General features: G+C 42.2%; 1 protein-coding gene and 1 non-coding gene across 4 annotated transcripts in view; one reads left to right on the top strand and one right to left on the bottom strand.

The window, feature by feature from the left end:
- Positions 1-9,511: 9,511 nt before the first annotated feature.
- On the bottom strand, positions 9,512-9,584 carry TRNAK-CUU. Its single transcript has one exon. It is a non-coding gene; the product is annotated as a tRNA-Lys (tRNA).
- Positions 9,585-14,221: 4,637 nt separating this feature from the next.
- The window catches only part of STAG2 (stromal antigen 2), a 133,100-nt gene continuing 130,339 nt past the window's right edge, over positions 14,222-16,982 (top strand). Inside the window, exon 1 of one of the 3 annotated variants that reach the window (XM_035008336.1) lies at positions 14,222-14,450. The gene's annotated coding sequence lies outside the window, so the exon portion shown is untranslated. Of the gene's footprint in view, positions 14,451-15,305; positions 15,437-15,668; positions 15,687-16,982 lie in introns of those variants that run through there. The other 2 variants (XM_035008333.1, XM_035008341.1) reach the window with 2 other exon arrangements.

A 16,982-nucleotide genomic window follows, 5' to 3' on the forward strand; every position in this document is an offset into this window, starting at 1 on the left:
ATTTTTACCACATAGGTATTTATCCATAAAATGTATAGGACATTGTTTTGCATATTTTAAGTTTTATTAAATGGCATCATACAATCAGTAAAGGCAGTATAGTGCAGTGCATAAGAGCACCAACTGGAGCCAGAGGTGGTCTGGAATATCTGCTGTACATGTTACTAGCTATGTTACTTTGGACAAATTACTTCATCTCTCTGTGCCTCATTTTTCTCATCTATAAAATGGAGATTCATAAAAATATTTACCTTGTAATGTTGTCTTAAGGATTAAATGAGTTGATACATATAAAGCACTTAGAGCATAATAAACTAAGCATAATGTGTTAACTATTATTCTGCACCTTGCTTTTTTTTACATAACATTTTTGAGATTTACCCATGTTGATACATGTAGCATTAGTTCATTTTCACTACTGCATAGCATTCTGTCATATGAATATACAGCAATGTATCTCCTCTGCTGTGATAGACATTTAGGTTGTTTCCATTATAAAAAGTACTGTAATGAACATTCTTGTACATTTTTTGGTGCACATCTATATGAGAATTTCTCTAGAGTTCTTCATCTTTAACTTTTTCTTTTTTAATTTTTTTAGTAATCTCTACACCCAATGGGGGGCTTGAACTCACAACCCCGCAAACAAGAGTTGCATGCTCTAGGGGTTTCCTGGGTGGCTCAGTCAGTTGAGTGTCCAACTCTTGACTCCTGCCCAGGTCATGACCTGAGAATCCTGAGATCAAGCCCCAAGAGGGGCTCTGCACTCACTGGGGAGTCTGCTTGAGAGTCTCTCCCTCTGCCCTTCCCCCCTCTTGTGTGTTCTCTCTCTCTCTAAAATAAATAAATCTTAAAAAAAAAAAAAAAAGAGTTGCATGCTCTTCTGACTGAGTCAGCCAGGCACCCATCATCTTTAACTTTCTAGAAAGATAACATTTTTAGGAAATACGGCTTTGATTTCTTTTTCACAGGCAAAGGAACTATGTGTCTCATCCATTTCAAAGTCTTCAAAATCGATTGTCTTATTGTACACTTGAAACTAATGTAACACTGTATATTAATTATAGTTGAATAAAAGATATATAAAATACGTTAAGGGATGCCTGGGTGGCTCAGTCAGTTAAGCGTCTGCCTTCCACACAGGTCATGATCTCAGGGTCCTTGGATCAAGTCCTGTATCGGGCTCCTTGCTCAGCGGGGAGCCTGCTTCTCCCTCTGCTTGCCATCCCCCCTGCTTGTGTGTGCATGCACTCTCTCTCTGACAAATAAATAAATAAAATCTTAAAAAAATAAAATATGTTAAAAAACCAATAGTGTTTGTGACTTTCTAAACATTTGCAGCTACCCTCTCGAGCATCAGAATTACAATTTGGTTGAAGTGATGATGTCATGACAGCAAACACTGGTCGTATTATTTTTTGATTGCCTTTTAATTTTTACATACTGCTATCTGCAAACTGAAGTATAGACCCTAACCTCCAATCAAACAGCATGCCATTTCTTATGCTTTGTATAAAATCAGATTTTTTAAATACATAGTGATTGATCATTGTACTTGAAAGGTCATTATACTTCAAAGGTTTCTGAGGTCTATGTCACATCAGCTGTAACTAATGAATGTCTTTTCAAACTCTATTTTGTTATTTCTTCTTGGGAAGAGACTGAATTGGTCAAGTGGGTGTCGTATTGGTCTTAACTTGCTGAATGGTAGGCTGTAAACCTTAAGAATGTTTCCAACAACTCATAAAGGAATAAAGATCCCAGTTGAAATGTCTCTGATGACTGGGATTTCAGACTACTAACCTCATTAAGTTTCATCTGGTAGTCCTTTTGAAAATTTATTCAAATTTTATCATTTTCTCATCCTGAAGATTGTAGGGAAGTGTTATTTTTTCAAAATAAGAACAAACAACTTTTTTTTTTTCACACAACTTCTGATAGCCATTATATTTTGCATTTTCTTGTGCCAGTAATTGATACACTTTTAAGAATATCTAAATAGCTATAATGTTTTGCCTTGTGAAGTGACTTTAAATTGATTCTCAAAGTGTTCTATAAACCATATTTAAATCTGAAAAAATAAAACCTCAGTAGAGATTCCAAAGCTGATCTCATTTTATGATTTGGCACCTAGACATTTGGATGTCCCACCCTCTGTGAAACAAGTCATCTACTTTCATTGTTGGTAGCCAGCTCTTCATTTACAGCTCTAAGAAAATATATGTCAGGTTTTATGGCTTCGTAAATAAATCTAAAAGCATCTTTGAAAAAAAAAGAAGTCTCTATGAAAGGCATTCCAAACTAATGGATATATCAAATGTCTATTAAGCACCAAGTTTTACTTATCTACTGTGCTGGATAGATGTTCCTATTCTCAAAATGAGTAAGCATACTAAGTTTGGCCTGGAAGCAGAAGACTATGATCCAGTATCTAAATGTGGTCTGGAAAGTGTGTTCCCTAGTGGTATAGAGAAATAGCCCAGGGCTTGGAGATGAGAGGACTAGGGTATTGCTCCTAGCTCTGTCACTGGACATTGTGTTATACTGGGGACTTCATCTCTTGACTTTTCAGCTTTTCCTCTGAAAAATGAAGGGTTTGGTCTGGATGCTCTTCTATGTATCTTCTAGACAATTCTATGAACTGTAAGGAAGGGACCAATGTGGATTATAGTATTCAAGAGAGATGTTAAGGAGAACATGAAGCTTTACAAAGTCCCATGAAGGATTCAGATGCTTGGGAGGCGAGCAGTGTTTGGGCATAACTGAATTGGTTCCTACTGCTAGATATGACTGCTTTTAGTTTGTAGTGTACAGTAAAAAACTGCAAAAGTAGAAAAATGTATGTATTTCCCTACTTCCTTGGGTGGATAAATTTGAAATGTATTTTCAGATGATTGGAGGATGGCATAGTAAAATATACTATTATTATTATTATTACTATAATTGTTGAGTATTTAACATCACTAGGTTTTTTTTTTAATGTATCAACTCAGGTTAAAAGCAAAATAGAATTCTATTAAGTCTATCAGTTATAACACAAAAAATTTCATGACTCTGGACATTGATTTTGATCCATGGCAAATATGTTTTTACAACTGGCTCCCCATGGGGGAAAATAGCCCTGATCTCTTGCATTTGCTGATTTTCATGGTGTAAACGCTCTCAACATGTCTGAGTTCAAGATCCCAATGTGAGGTCACTAACTGGAGTTGGGAAGACGTGCACACTCAGCTCTTGTGAGTCAGTGCTAGCACCATAATATGTACCATGTACATATTCCATAAGGAATATATTTACCTTTCTTTCTGACCCACTGGAGTATAAGTTGTTGACATAATGCCCCTTTTACCCTTAAGTACTTCAGTGTGTATCTCTCAAGAATAAAGACATTTGGGGCACCTGGCTGGCTCAGTCAGGAAGCATGCAACTCTTCATCTCAAGGTTGTGAGTTTGAGCTTCACACTGGGTGTAGAGATTACTTAAAAAGAAAAAAAAAATGGGGCGCCTGGGTGGCTCAGTTGTTAAGCAACTGCCTTCGGCTCGGGTCATGGTCCCAGGGTCCTGGGATCGAGTCCCATATCGGGCTCTCTGCTCCGCGGGAAGCCTGCTTCTCCCTCTCCCACTGCCCCTGCTTGTGTTCCCTCTCTCGCTGTGTCTCTCTCTGTCAAATAAATAAATAAAATCTTAAAAAAAAAAAATGAAGACAATCTCCTGGTAACTACAATATGACTACCAAAATCAGGAAATTAACATTGCCCCAATATTATTACATAATCTATTAGACCTTATTCAAATTTTGCCAATTTTCCCAATAATACCCTTTATAGCTTAAAAAAAGGGTTTGGTCCGGAATCTAATCCAGTGTTGTCTATATTTTGGGGATAAAATGTATTTTCTCAGAAGTTTCTTCTTCCACTTTGCAATTCTCCCTTCATCTTTTCTTCACACCTCTTAACCTTTCCACAAGCAGTTCTAACATTAATTTCTAGTGTCTAACACTAGAAGTGCTATCAGCACATAACAGTAAACATGCTACCAATGATAGACATCAAATGCTTACGGGGGTTCAAGTGTTTGAATTTTACTTAATGTTGGTAGTTACTAATACCAAATACACTTAAATTCAAGTAACAGTCTTTGTTGTTATTAATGTTAGTGTCCCTCCTAGGCATTAATATGATCTTGGCTTTTTTTAAAAGCCCCCCCCCCCATACATAGAAGAGAGAGGAGGGGAGGGGCAGAGGGAGAGGGAGAGAGAAGTCCTAAGCAGACTCCACACTCAGTTCAGAGCCCAACGTGGGCTCTATCTAAAGACCATGAGACCATGACCTGAGCCGAAACAAAGAGTTGGATGCGCCACCCAGGGGTCCCTGATCTTGGCTTTATAAGCTTGCATGAGTGCCAATAAAAGGGAGTCTTAAAAAAAGAAAGACAGTCTTATTGGAGATCCTGGGCAATGCTAATTTTAACCAAATCACTTTCAGTCATATAGGGAAATAGGTAAAAAATGTTTATTTTGGGGTGTGTGTATGTCTGTTTTTCTGCTACCGATGCTTCTGCTTCCAAAATTAGTGCTATTTCTATAAAAAATAATGCCCACCAAAGAGTTCTACAACAGCAACAAACAAAAAGAAGAATAATGTAATCATTGAATGGGTATAGGTTAAACTGATAAATGTCTCCTGAACACATTGAAAAATCTTGCAACACAATAGGACCCTTAAAATAATCCATAAGGGGCGCCTGGGTGGCTCAGTTGGTTAAGCATCTGCCTTTGGCTCAGGTCATGATCCTGGGGTCCTGGGATTGAGCCCCATGTCAGGCTCTCTGCTCAGTGGGCTCCCCCTGCTTGTGCTCTCTCTCTCTGTGTCAAATAAATAAATAAAATCTTAAAAAAAAATAATCCATAAGTCTGAGTTGATAGGTCTGCCTGTGCCTTGGTAAGTCTTTTTTGTTGTTGTTTATTAAATGTTGGCACTCAAAAAATAATGCCAATGTCATCTGTCTACACAACAAATCCTATGACATGTTTAACTACTTAATACAAATAACTAGGACCAGTCCCAGCACTGAGTGACGAAAGAATTAGCTACTCATAGGGATGGATTATTTTGGTTAGTATTTCTCAAATGATTTAAGCAGAAGGCAGAAGGTAGTTTTTTTCCTTGAAATTTCCGGATATTCATACTAAGTTTCTACTTTGCTTCCATGGAGATTTGGCCAGTGAAAAGCTATGTCTCCATATGCAAAAAAAAAAAAAAAAAAAAGGAAAATTGAATGGATTATCAAATAAAGACAAAGATGCTTACTGTAATTATCATCTTATTTCAGACCAAAAAGCACATGTACCCTATCTAGACCCTGACTACATTTCTACTTCCACTGTTCAGTCCAAGCCCCATCACCTTTAAAGAGGACTTCAACTACCTCCATTTTGACCTTAAACTTTCTAATTGATTAAGTTCCTTTCCAGCTTATCGCTTAACTCAGGCAAAAGACCCGGTGGGCAAAGCATCCTGGGATGGGAACTGAAACTTTCCCCTCAAGCAATAAGGACCGCCCTGAGCCAGCAAGACCCCGCATGACTGACCCCAAGACAATGATCAACCTGACCTTTCCTACCCACCAGCATGTACCCACCGACCTTTGTCCCACATTTTCCTTATAGGAACCTGGAAGGATTTTCAGCACTTTGGAGACAGTCTCTGAGACGCTAGTCTGCTGTTTTCCCGGTGGTGGCCTCTCTGAAATAAATCCCTTTCTTATCACCACCCCTTTCTCTGCCTGTGGATTTTGTTAGTGGTAAGTGGCTGAACCTGATCTGTTTGGGATCCCGTGTCAGGTGCTCTTGCACCCTTGCGCCCTGGCTACAACTTCTTAGATTGTCTCTCCCTCCATCATCCAGAGACATCTTTCTAAAAAAATGTCAAACTGAGCACGTTGCTTCCATGGCACCCCATTGCCTATAGGTAGCAAACTCCTTCCTTAGCATGGGCATTCGGGGGGCGGGGGCTGCAATTGGGATCCGGCATTTGTCTCCAGCATAAACTTCTCCAGCTCTCCTTTTAATAGAGCTCTCTGCCATCCACTTCCTAGTTGTTAGCCAAACAAACTATTTGTGGTTCCAGGAGGAGAGGGGCTCTCTGTTTTGACTTTCCATGCCTTTGTTCACACTCCTCCCAGAGCAAAGCTCTTTATCTTTTGTTTGCCTAATGAACACTATGTAATTTAACTCTTAACTCCCTTATAAAGCCTTTTCTGACTCATGCCCACATTCACCTTTGTACACACATTCTATTTTGTCAATCTTCTATAATAGCACCTATAACACTTGATTGGATTTATTTGATCCTGACTATCTTTTCTTAATAGGTTGCAAGCTCTTTGAGGTCAAGCACCATGAATTATTCATCTTTGTATCACCAGCCCCTAGCCTATTCTGTGTCTGGCACCTAGGAGGTACTCAGTAAATACTATTGAATGAAGAACAATTGTTAACTAAAATTGTCTAGATAGCTACTGTCCAGTACATAGCCACTAGTCACATGTAGCTATTTACATTTAAGTTTTAATTAATTAAAATTAAAAATGCAGTTCCTCACTCTAGCCACATTTCACGTGCTCAATAGCTACTTGTGTGTATCATACTGGACAGCACAGATTACAAAAATTTCCATAATCACGAAAAGTTCTAATACATAGTGCTGATCTGGAAAATTCTTTATTTTCCCGTTTTAGTTTAATAAACATTGATTTTCTGCTATATGCTAACATCTGTGCTAGGCATGGTGGTTATAGCAAATGTGAACAAAATACGAATACTATTAGGATTATTATTTGCAAGGCATTTGAAATCTGGTAGGGAGAAGCCTCATAACATGAGATTATTTCCATATTGGGACATCAGGAAGGCTCATGGAGATTTTCTCACTTAAACTGGGCATTTAAGGATGAAGAGAATTTGAATAGGGCAAATCTTGGGAAAGGAGAGAAAAGAGTGTGAGCAAATGTACAGAGGTGGGAAAGTACTAGGAAAATGGGAAGTAATTTAGTTTGCCCAGGAAGTATGGTATGTGAGCTGGAGGGAGTTGTTTAGTTTATTCCTTCATTCCTTTAATCATTCAACAAATATTTTTTGAGCACCTCTCCTGTTTCAGACTCCATACTAAGTGCTGGGGATAAACAGGGACCTATACAGACATTGCCCCAGCAGAGTTCACAGTTATGAGCGATGAGATTTGGAGAAGACCGTGGAAGGCACTGAAAGTTACCCTAAAGAGTTTGTACTTTGTTCCTCTGGCCCTCACACTCAAAGTGTGGACTTTAGACCAGCTGCGTGGGCTGGGCATGACCTGGGAGTTTGTTAGAAATGCAGAATCTCTGGGGCGCCTGGGTGGCTCAGTCGTGAAGCGTCTGCCTTCGGCTCAGGTCATGATCCCTGCGGGGTCCTGGGATCGAGCCCCGCATTGGGCTCCCTGGTCGGCAGGAAGCCTGCTTCTCCCTCTGCCGCTCCCCCTGCTTGTGTTCCCTCTCTTCCGCTGTGTCTGTCAAATAAATAAATAAAATCTTAAAAAAAAAAAAAAAAAAGAAGTGCATAATCTCAGGTCCCACCAGAACCTCAAACCTACTGAATCACAATTTGCACTTTAGCAAGATCTCCAGATTATCCTTAAGCACATTAACATTCGAGGAGCATTGTTGTAGGCCTACTGAGCCAGTAAGAGAGTATGCAAGCGAGTAAGTTAAAGTAAGGAAGGAAGAATGAAGCAAGTAAGTAAGCATAACAGTTGGAAGTAAGGTGGTATTCTAATCAGTACTGGATTGGATGCAAAAGAAACTGGACATGGGTCTATTACTGTAGCTCAGATGAGAAATGGGAGGGGTTGGATGTGAGAGACAATCTGTTGTATACAGATACAGCTTCAGTTCCATCAACTCATACTAGAAATACTGTATGTTATTCAAAGTGAAAAAATATCAGCAAATTCAATAATATGGTATTTGAGATGCCTTCGAAGACGCCAGCTATTCGTTTGGGACAAGGCTTATTGGTATGTCTACTTCCTGTTGACGCCACAGGTCCAAAGTGTACTCCTGAGTGTCAAAGTATCAGGCCCTTAATCATACAAATTCATACAGGGGTTATGATAAGGATTTCAGAAATTAAATCACTATATCAAAGTTCACAAAAACTAGAAATTCAGTTTATTAATTTACAATGGCGTAATTACCTTTCCACTAACCAGAGATTTTTTTCTTTTATTACCAGCATTAAATTTTTTTTCAAGTTTTTATTTATTTATTCATTTAAGTGATCTCTACACCCAACGTGGGGCTCAAACTCATGACCCTGAGATCAAGAGTCACATGCTCTTCTGACTGAGCCAGCCAGGCGCCCCCAGCATTCAATTTTTTATGACAACTTTTTAATTTTGAAATCACAAAAAGTTGCAGAAATAATACAGAGAATTCCCATGTACCCTTCACGCAGCTTTCCCGATGGTAATAGTTTATATAACCATAGTACATTGTCAAGCCCAGGAAACTGACATTGATACAGTACTATTAACTCAAGTACAGACCTTATCCAATTTCACACTTTTTCATGCACTTGTGTGTGTGTGTTTGTAGTTCTATGAAATTTTATAATGCGTTGATTTAAGTAAACACACAATCACGATACACAACTGTTTCACCATTGCAAAGAAACCCCCTCCCGTTACCCATCAATAGTCACACCCTTTCCTCAACCCTAGGCTTTAGCAACCACTGATCTGTTCTCCATCACTGTAATTTTGACATTTTGAGAATATTACATAATGGAATCATACGATGTGTAATTCTTTGAGATTGGCTTTTTCCAGTAAGCATAATGCTCTTTAGGTTCATCCAAGATGTCCCATGTATGGCTGAGTAGTATTCCATTGTATGACCATACGACAGTTTGTTCAACCATCTGCCGGTTGATGGACATTTGGATTGTTTCTTGCTTTTGGCTATCAAAAGTAAATCTGCTATGAGCATTTGTATGCAGGTTTTTGGATAAACATACATTTTCATTTCTCTAGGATAAATGCTCAGGACTAAGAGACCAAGATTGCTGGGTCATATGGTAAATATATGCTTAACTTTATAAGAAAGTGCCAAATTGTTTTCTATAGTAACCAGTATTAGATCTTAAAAATCACATAAGTAATGTCCCCTTACTGTAAAAAAATTCACATAAGGTAGCAAAGTATAAAGTGAAAGTAAAATGACAAATCCTGGAAGCCTGCACAACCTCTTTCCTGAGAAGTAATTGTTAGGTTTTCTATATATTCTTCAAGAATGCTTTATGCATATGTAAGCACATATATGTGTATATAAATATATATATTCACAAATGGGATCACACTATACAAGCTATTTACAAATTGTTTTTTCACTTAACAACATATCTTAGACATTTGGATGTCAGTAGATAAATATGTAGTTGCTTCTTAAAATTGTTTTTAATTTTAAGTAGGCTCCACACCCAATGTGGGGTTTGAACTCACGACCTCGAGATCAAGAGTCTCATGCTCTACCAACTGAGCCAGCCAGGTGCCCCTGTACTTAATTGCTTAAATGGAAATAGGACCCCATTGTATGGATGTATCATAAATTTCTTTTTTTTTTTTTTAAAGATTTTATTTATTTATTTGACAGAGAGAGACACAGCGAGAGCAGGAACACAAGCAGGGGGAGTGGGAGAGGGAGAAGCAGGCCTCCCGCTGAGCAGGGAGCCCGATGCGGGACTCCATCCCAGGATCCCAGGATCCCAGGATCATGACCTGAGCTGAAGGCAGACGCTTAACGACTGAGCCACCCAGGCGCCCTGTATCATAAATTTCTTTAACCAATTCCCTAAATGATGCCATTTCTATTTTCAGTTTCTCTTTATTACAAAGCTATGATGAAAGTTTTACTACATAGATCTTTGTGTAATTTGTACAAGCATATCTGTATGACAGATTCCTAGAAATACAAGTGTTAGGCTAATTTTACATTTGGTTTTTTAAGATTTTATTTATTTACTTGACAGAGAGAGCACAAGCAGGGAGAGTGGCAGGCAGAGGGAGAGGGAAAAGCAGACTCCCCTGCTGAGGAGGGAGCCAGATGCGGGGCTTGACCTCAGGACCCTGGGATCATGACCTGAGCCCAAGGCAGACGCTCAACCAACTGAGCCACCCAGGCGCCCCTAATTTTATACTTTGTATGTTATGAGATACCTTGTTTTTAAATAATTCCCACTAGCGATATATGAGAATTCTTAGTTCTTTTTTTTTTTTTTTTAAAGATTTTATTTATTTATTTGAGAGAGAGAAAGAGCACAAGAGGGGGGAGCAGGAGAGGGAGAAGCAGACTCCCTGCTGAGCATGGAGCCCGATGCGGGACTCGATCCCGGGACTCCAGGATCATGACCTGAGCCGAAGGCAGTCGCTTAACCGACTGAGCCACCCAGGGGCCCCGAGAATTCTTAGTTCTTCACTGAGTGTTACCAAAATTTTTCATCTCTGCCAATCTGGTAGGCAAAGTGTATTTAATTTGCAGGCCTTAGTGGTGAATTAAATTGAGCACTGTTTTATGTATTTATTAGCTATCTGCATTTCTTTTTTAAAAAATTCATTTTAGAGAAAGATAAGAGAGATAGAGTGTGTGTAAGCGGGGAGGGGCAGAGGGGGAGGGAAGAGGGAGAAAGAATCTGAAGCAGCCTCTGCACTGAGCGCAGAGCCCAACCTAGGGCTCAATCCCACAACCAGGAGATCATGACCTAAGCTGAAACCAAGAGTGGGAAGCTCAACCAGCTGAGCCACCCAGGTGCCATCTGCATTTCTTATCCAATAAGTTGACTCTTTTATATCCTTTCTCCATTTTTCTATTGGAGTATTTTTGTCTTACTGATTTGTGAGAGTTCTTCATATGTATTACGCCTTTTCCATTCATGTAGCAAATATATTCTGCTTATACTTTATCTTTTGACTTTGTTTATGGTATTTTGACATACATAATTTTAAATTTCTGTGGACTCAAATTTAACCATCTTCAGGCTTCTGGATTTTAGGTCACATTTAGAATGGTGTTAGAAAATACAGAATATATACATGCTGCTTAGAGTAGGAGGCTATCTAGGAAACTTAATTTATAATCAGAAGCTTGCTCCAGGGGCACCTGGGTGGCTCAGTCGTTAAGCGTCTGCCTTCGGCTCAGGGCTCAGGTCATGATCCGGGAGTCCTGGGATCCAGTCCCACATCGGGCTCCCTGCTCAGCGGGGAGCCTGCTTCTCCCTATCTCACTCCCCCTGCTTGTGTTCCCTCTCTCGCTGTGTCTCTCTCTGTCAAATAAATCAATCAAATCTTTAAAAAAAAAAAAAAAGACGCTTGCTCCATTTGTATAGATGGAGTTAAAGAGAACTGTGGGATGCTTTATTCAGATTATGGTAAGGCTAGAAGATTATCTCTGTCACACTGTTGGGTGTGCATTTCTAGTGACCAGAATATTTTTGCATCAAATAGTGTCTTGTTCCTTAAATAGCATCAAATATTCTAAGTATTCAACTTTCCTTTTTCTTATTTCTCATCAGGCACCAAAAGCTTCTGTCATTACAATATTATGAAGGATTTTTTTTTTGAAGGATAGGTTACAAATAATTAAAGTTTATTTTATGTCAGTTACATATTTCATTTGATGGCATTTTCTCACTTTGTCCTCAAATTCCTAGGGTTTACTCTTTGATCTTTCAGTACCCTATGCAATAAATTTCACTTCTTAGGATAGGACTGGGGCACATAGCACTGTGATCTGCACACACTGAAGGCTCAATAAATATTCTTGTGAATAAGCTCTAGGAAGAGAGGCTATTGTGAAACATACTTACATATCAGTATAAATTTGCTATAAAATTTTATCTGATGTTATACCAGTTACAGTTATTTTCTTCAATGGTATTTTTCACAAGATGAAAGTAAGTTTACCAAACAGAAGAACTTTTCGAAGTATAAAATTGTTTGAAGTCTAAGTTGCTACACAATCAGATGAGAATGTGAATTTATAAAATAGATGAAAAACTATTTGCACCATGTACTATAATGTGATATTTGGAGCAGAAAATCAGTAGTTTTCAGCTATAAGATAGGAAATCATTTAGTATCAATTGATATTAAATTGGCACAATTGAACTAAATTAATGTAAAATGATTTGGTACAGAGCCCAATTTTTCTATTACTTTAAGTGGAATTTTGCATTAACTTATGTAACTGTAAATTTTCCACTACTCCCTATTTAATGTTCTAGCTGCATCATTCTGTAACTTGAATCTATTAAAAACTGTATAACATTCTACCAAAGATGGTCTATAAAAGAAATGGAAATTTATTTTGAATAGTATTCCACTCCCGAAAGCTTCAGAGGTAAGTAAAAATGTCTTGGATTTTATTTCTTGTTATTGATATTTAGATGCTTCTGTTTAACTTTTATTATTCAGTTGATTAAATATACCATAATTCTTTTTTAAAGTTGCAGGAAAAAAACAAACAGTAAGCACAGAGAATGGGAGAGAAACTAAAACAAGCGCGGTATATAATTTGAGGAATGAGATTAATCATTATATTGCATTAGGAATGCTTTAGAGGTTATACCGGGTGAAATCTCCACGGTTTACACGGGGCTTTCGTTTCTCCTCATTTAGGAAATTTGTCTTGTTATTAAATACATTTACTCCTTTTCTTGTAATTAAAAGGTAATTTAATATTAAGGGAATAGTCTAACCAAAAATTTTTAAAAGTAAAGAGGAACGAAGAGCTCTTAGCTACACACTATTGTATCAATCTGGGAACTTCTATAACAGCAATGGAGACATGTAATAGGTCACTTCTTCCTGTCCTAGGAAAAGCGGCGCTTCGGAGGGGACAGGCCCTCCCCGAGTTTTTCTCCCCCGCGTAGAGAGCTCTCGGCGGTCAAAGGTCCGGGAGGCTGGATTCGAAACAAAAAAAATAAAAAGGGTAATAAAGACTTGCGTTAACTGGGGGTCAAAGGAGCGCAAGGGGTCTTTTCGCACTTCAAACACCTTGGGGGAGGGGTGAAGAGGCAGGATAAGAAGGAACCAAAATTCTCAACAAAGTCGCAAGGCCGCCGGGTCCCACGTTTCCAGGAAGACGGTGGATAATCGAGGAAGGCGGGGGAAAAACGGGTAGGTCCCCCGGGACTCCTTCAGCCCAAATTTCGATTTCCCTCCACTTCGCTCCGTCCCGTTTCCTTCCCCCCCCCCCCCCCCCCCCGCCAGGAGTCAAGAATAAATTGGTCGAGCGCCCGGCCTAGCCTAGTAGCCCAGTTCCTTAAGTCTCCCAGACCCTAGAGAGAGAGAGACCACGTTTTCTGGGAGTCGGGAATAGTGGGATGTAAAGAAAAATTTTTTTTCTCCAGTGTCAAGTCTTCCTGGTAGAGAATCGGCTTGCTTTCTCTCCACAGCCGAAGCGAAAAGCAAACAAAACAAAACAGAAACTCAAAAAGCAAAACCCCTAAATCACTTAGGATCAGGTGCCAGAGTTCCGCCAGTAGAGTTCTTTTGGTGGGAAGGATTAGGGACCGCGGGGAAGCGAGGGTCCGGAACTAGGGCGGAAGGCCCCTCGCTGGGGCGTGTCAGAGGAGGGGACAGGGAAGGGTGATGCCCGACTGGGCTGCCAACCTCGGGCTGCGCGCGGGGCGCAGGGGCCCGGGGGACGAGTTCCGACTGAGCCCAGTTTCCGATTTCCCACGGCTCGGGGCTCTGCCGGACATCCCTAACGACCTTCTTTCGGACCCCCTCCCCCCATTAAAGAAAGAGGAAACGCGGCCCACTCCGGTCCGCGGCGGAAGCGCTGCCAAACGAATGAGTAAGTCAGGCGCGGGCACGGCACCTTGTTTACCCCACTCGGCGGCGCGCCCCTGCGGGCGCCTCGTTCGCAGACGGCGTCGGAGACGCTGAACCCGGGAGGCAGTCGGCCACGATTGGTCGGTGATAGGGAGGAGGACGCTGGGAGACAAGCGTTGCAGTGCCAGCTCTCTGCCGCTAGATGCCGCTCCCTCCCAACAGGAGCCGAGCGCGGGTTCGTGGCCGACAGATGGCGCCTGCGCGTTCCATTCGCCTCCAAGTCGCCGAAGAGCGAACACCCCAAACAATCCCGAAGCGCCACCAAAAAAAAAAAAAAAAAAAAAGAAAAAAAAAAAGAAAAAAAAACCCGCCGGATCCGACCGCCACTTTCAAAACCCCCCACCGCTCTAGAACCGCGGGAGCTTCCGTCCCTGAGTAGAATTCGAGGGTGTAAAGAAGAGGAAGGGGAAAATATCTTGTACCAGCCCAGGGGTGAAGAAGCCCCCGGCCTGAGAAAGAAGGAAGGAGGAGTGGGGGAGGCGAACAGTCTCGTTGCTGCCTCTGTGTACGCTGAGGGGGGAGGTAAGTTATAAAATGGCGGAGGCGAAGCTTCTAGAAGTTTGGAGGGGCACCCGGAGGGCGCGGGGCCCACTGTGAGGTGTGTATGGTTGAAATAGGGCGCGAGAGAGGAGTTGGGAGGGAAAGAGAATGGGCACTCTGTTGCCATTTAATTTCCCCTCTACTCCCTTTGCTCCCAACGGGGCCAGCCATGGAGCGGGTGGCTAAGTCAAGACGGGGAGAAGCCTCCCCGTCCCCGCGTAACCCCCAACCCTTCTTTCTGCCTTCTCCCCCCAAGTGGCTACCTCAACACTACCAAGGAACTTCCAGCCCCCCTTCCTCCCTACCTCCTACTCCTAGAGTGGCTTTCTACTGCACGGACTCTTCTTTTCGACTACCCTCGCTGAAGATTCTCTCTTCCTTCCCTCGCCCAACTCTCCCTCGGGGCCTCCACGGAGACCCCCCCCCATGGGTGGCCCAAAATGGAGAACGCGGAGCAGCGCAAGATGGAGGCTCCGCTTCTCTGTGTAGCATTAGATTTAGGTGCCTTTTCTCCGGCAGGCTCTTAAGCCTGGGAGAGCCCAAACTGGAGGTGGGGTGGAGTGCGAGCCGTAGTCGGGGGAGGAAAGCCGGGGAGGCCGTGGCTGGGGTGGGGGAGAGCGCGGTATCGTGGTGAGGGGAAGGAAGAGAGCAAAATGGTGGTGCTGGGAACCTAGGGGGGAGGGGAGAAGCGGAGGCTCAGTTGTGTATATTTGGGCCTCGGACCGAGGGAGGCGAGGGAAAATCTACTCTGATCACACCCCTCCCTCGTGCCCCCTCCCTTCCCCTCTTTCCTTTCCTCCCTCCCTGCGCTCCCTCCCTCTCTTCCTCCCTTCCTAGAGAGGGAACAACATTCATGTGACGGGCCCCTCTGCTTCTCCCCCGCCCCATCATCTCCAGCGCGTGGTGGGGGAACTGCTTGGGAAAGCGATTGGCATCGATCTCTCCATCCCTTCTGAGGCCCGACTTCGGTCAGTTTTCTTCGGGCAACAATTTTATAAATAGGCTGGGGTCTGGTGGTGTTGGCCCCCGCGTGCAGACCTTGCCCCGAAGGGGGCCCTGCCTGCCTGGCATGGGAGGAGGGGGGAAGGGCGGGAGTGGAAGGCTGTTTGTTGGGGGGTTTTGGCGCCACTTTTGTTTTAGTTTTAGTGCTGCTTTTCGTTCCCACCCCCACCCGCACTGTCTTTCTCAAGGCACGAACTGAGCTGATCCTTGCCCCAGGTAGGCAGCTTCTGCTTTTTCCCTCCACACTTTTATTCTTGCTTGGGGTTGACTTTCTTTTTTCTTCTCTCGCGTACCCGGTGATCTGTGGACGGCGATTTTAGCACGAAAAGGGTCTGTTGGGCCATGGGAGAGAGAAGGTGTGGGAAACAGCATCAAGTAGTTCCGCAAAACTTTGAGCCCCGTTCCCATTTTCTTCTGGCCTACATTCGTAAACGTATTGTTGATTTCTGCCCTTTTTTTTTTTGTCGCGAGGAGGTCTTGTTTTGCCTTTAGTTTTTTATAAACCGCTGTACTTTCGACATTTAGTTTCCGCTCTCCCTTCGTGTATATGTCATTTTATTTTTAATTCTGAACTGTAATGGGTTTTATCGTGAGATTTTTCGTGCTGCAGTGTTCAGCTTTAATTTTTAATATTGCATTAGTAGTTTCATCCGGCTTGTGAGACTTTCTCCTCGGTGGCCTAGAAATGTTTTATATGTTGTTGCCTACCACCCCTCCCTTCCCCCTCCCTCCTCCTCTCGCTTGGATGTAGTTTCTTAATTGAGGGTCATGGTGTTTGATTAAATGGTTATTTACAGTTTACACGATCTATCTATTAGAAACTTTTGATCTGTGGGATTAGGTTTAAGTAAACGAAAAGCTTGTGTTGCTTTGAAATGGTTCCTTAAAATGCGCGGGCCGCCCCCCCCCCCCCCCGGTAAAGCCCCATCTTCCCCTCGTACTGGAGTGTAAATTCCATACCCCTTTTCTCCCACGGACCGCCGTATTTCACGGCAGCCACACCCTGTATTTGTCTCTGTGGATTGGACTCATTATCAGCTTAATTTAGTGACTCTTAAACCACCATGATGGGACTTGCTTAAGCACGAAGCTTCTTTTCCTGTTTAGTCCTAGTGGTTAGTGTCGAAAGAGGAATAATCGAGGTTTCTTGATGAAACCTGGTGCGGTCCAACCTCTGCCTTTTTTCTGTTGTCTTTTTTCCTACTCCGGGCTGTTGGCGGTGTCAGCACCGCTGCTGGGGGCGGGGGTGGAGGGGAGAAAGAGTCGGGTTACCGAAGTGCGTCATTCCTGGCTCTAGCAGGGCCTGCTCGGGAGCTGCTGGTGTTTGTTACTGTCCTCGCAGCACTTTCCTGCCAACCTTCTCTCTCTGCGTATTGGTTAGGAGCAAGAGCAGGAGGCGGTCTTCTAATTCTGTAGCCTAGCGCGTTGCGTTTCAGGGTATATGTGAACTTATTAAAAAAAAAAAAAACTGGCCCTGGAAAGTGGATACATTTCTGTTTAATGACATACAAT

This window comes from Mirounga leonina, unplaced genomic scaffold, assembly GCF_011800145.1.
Source record: "Mirounga leonina isolate KUSES-001 unplaced genomic scaffold, KU_Mleo_1.0 Mir_101664, whole genome shotgun sequence".
NCBI classification, from domain to species: domain Eukaryota; kingdom Metazoa; phylum Chordata; class Mammalia; order Carnivora; family Phocidae; genus Mirounga; species Mirounga leonina.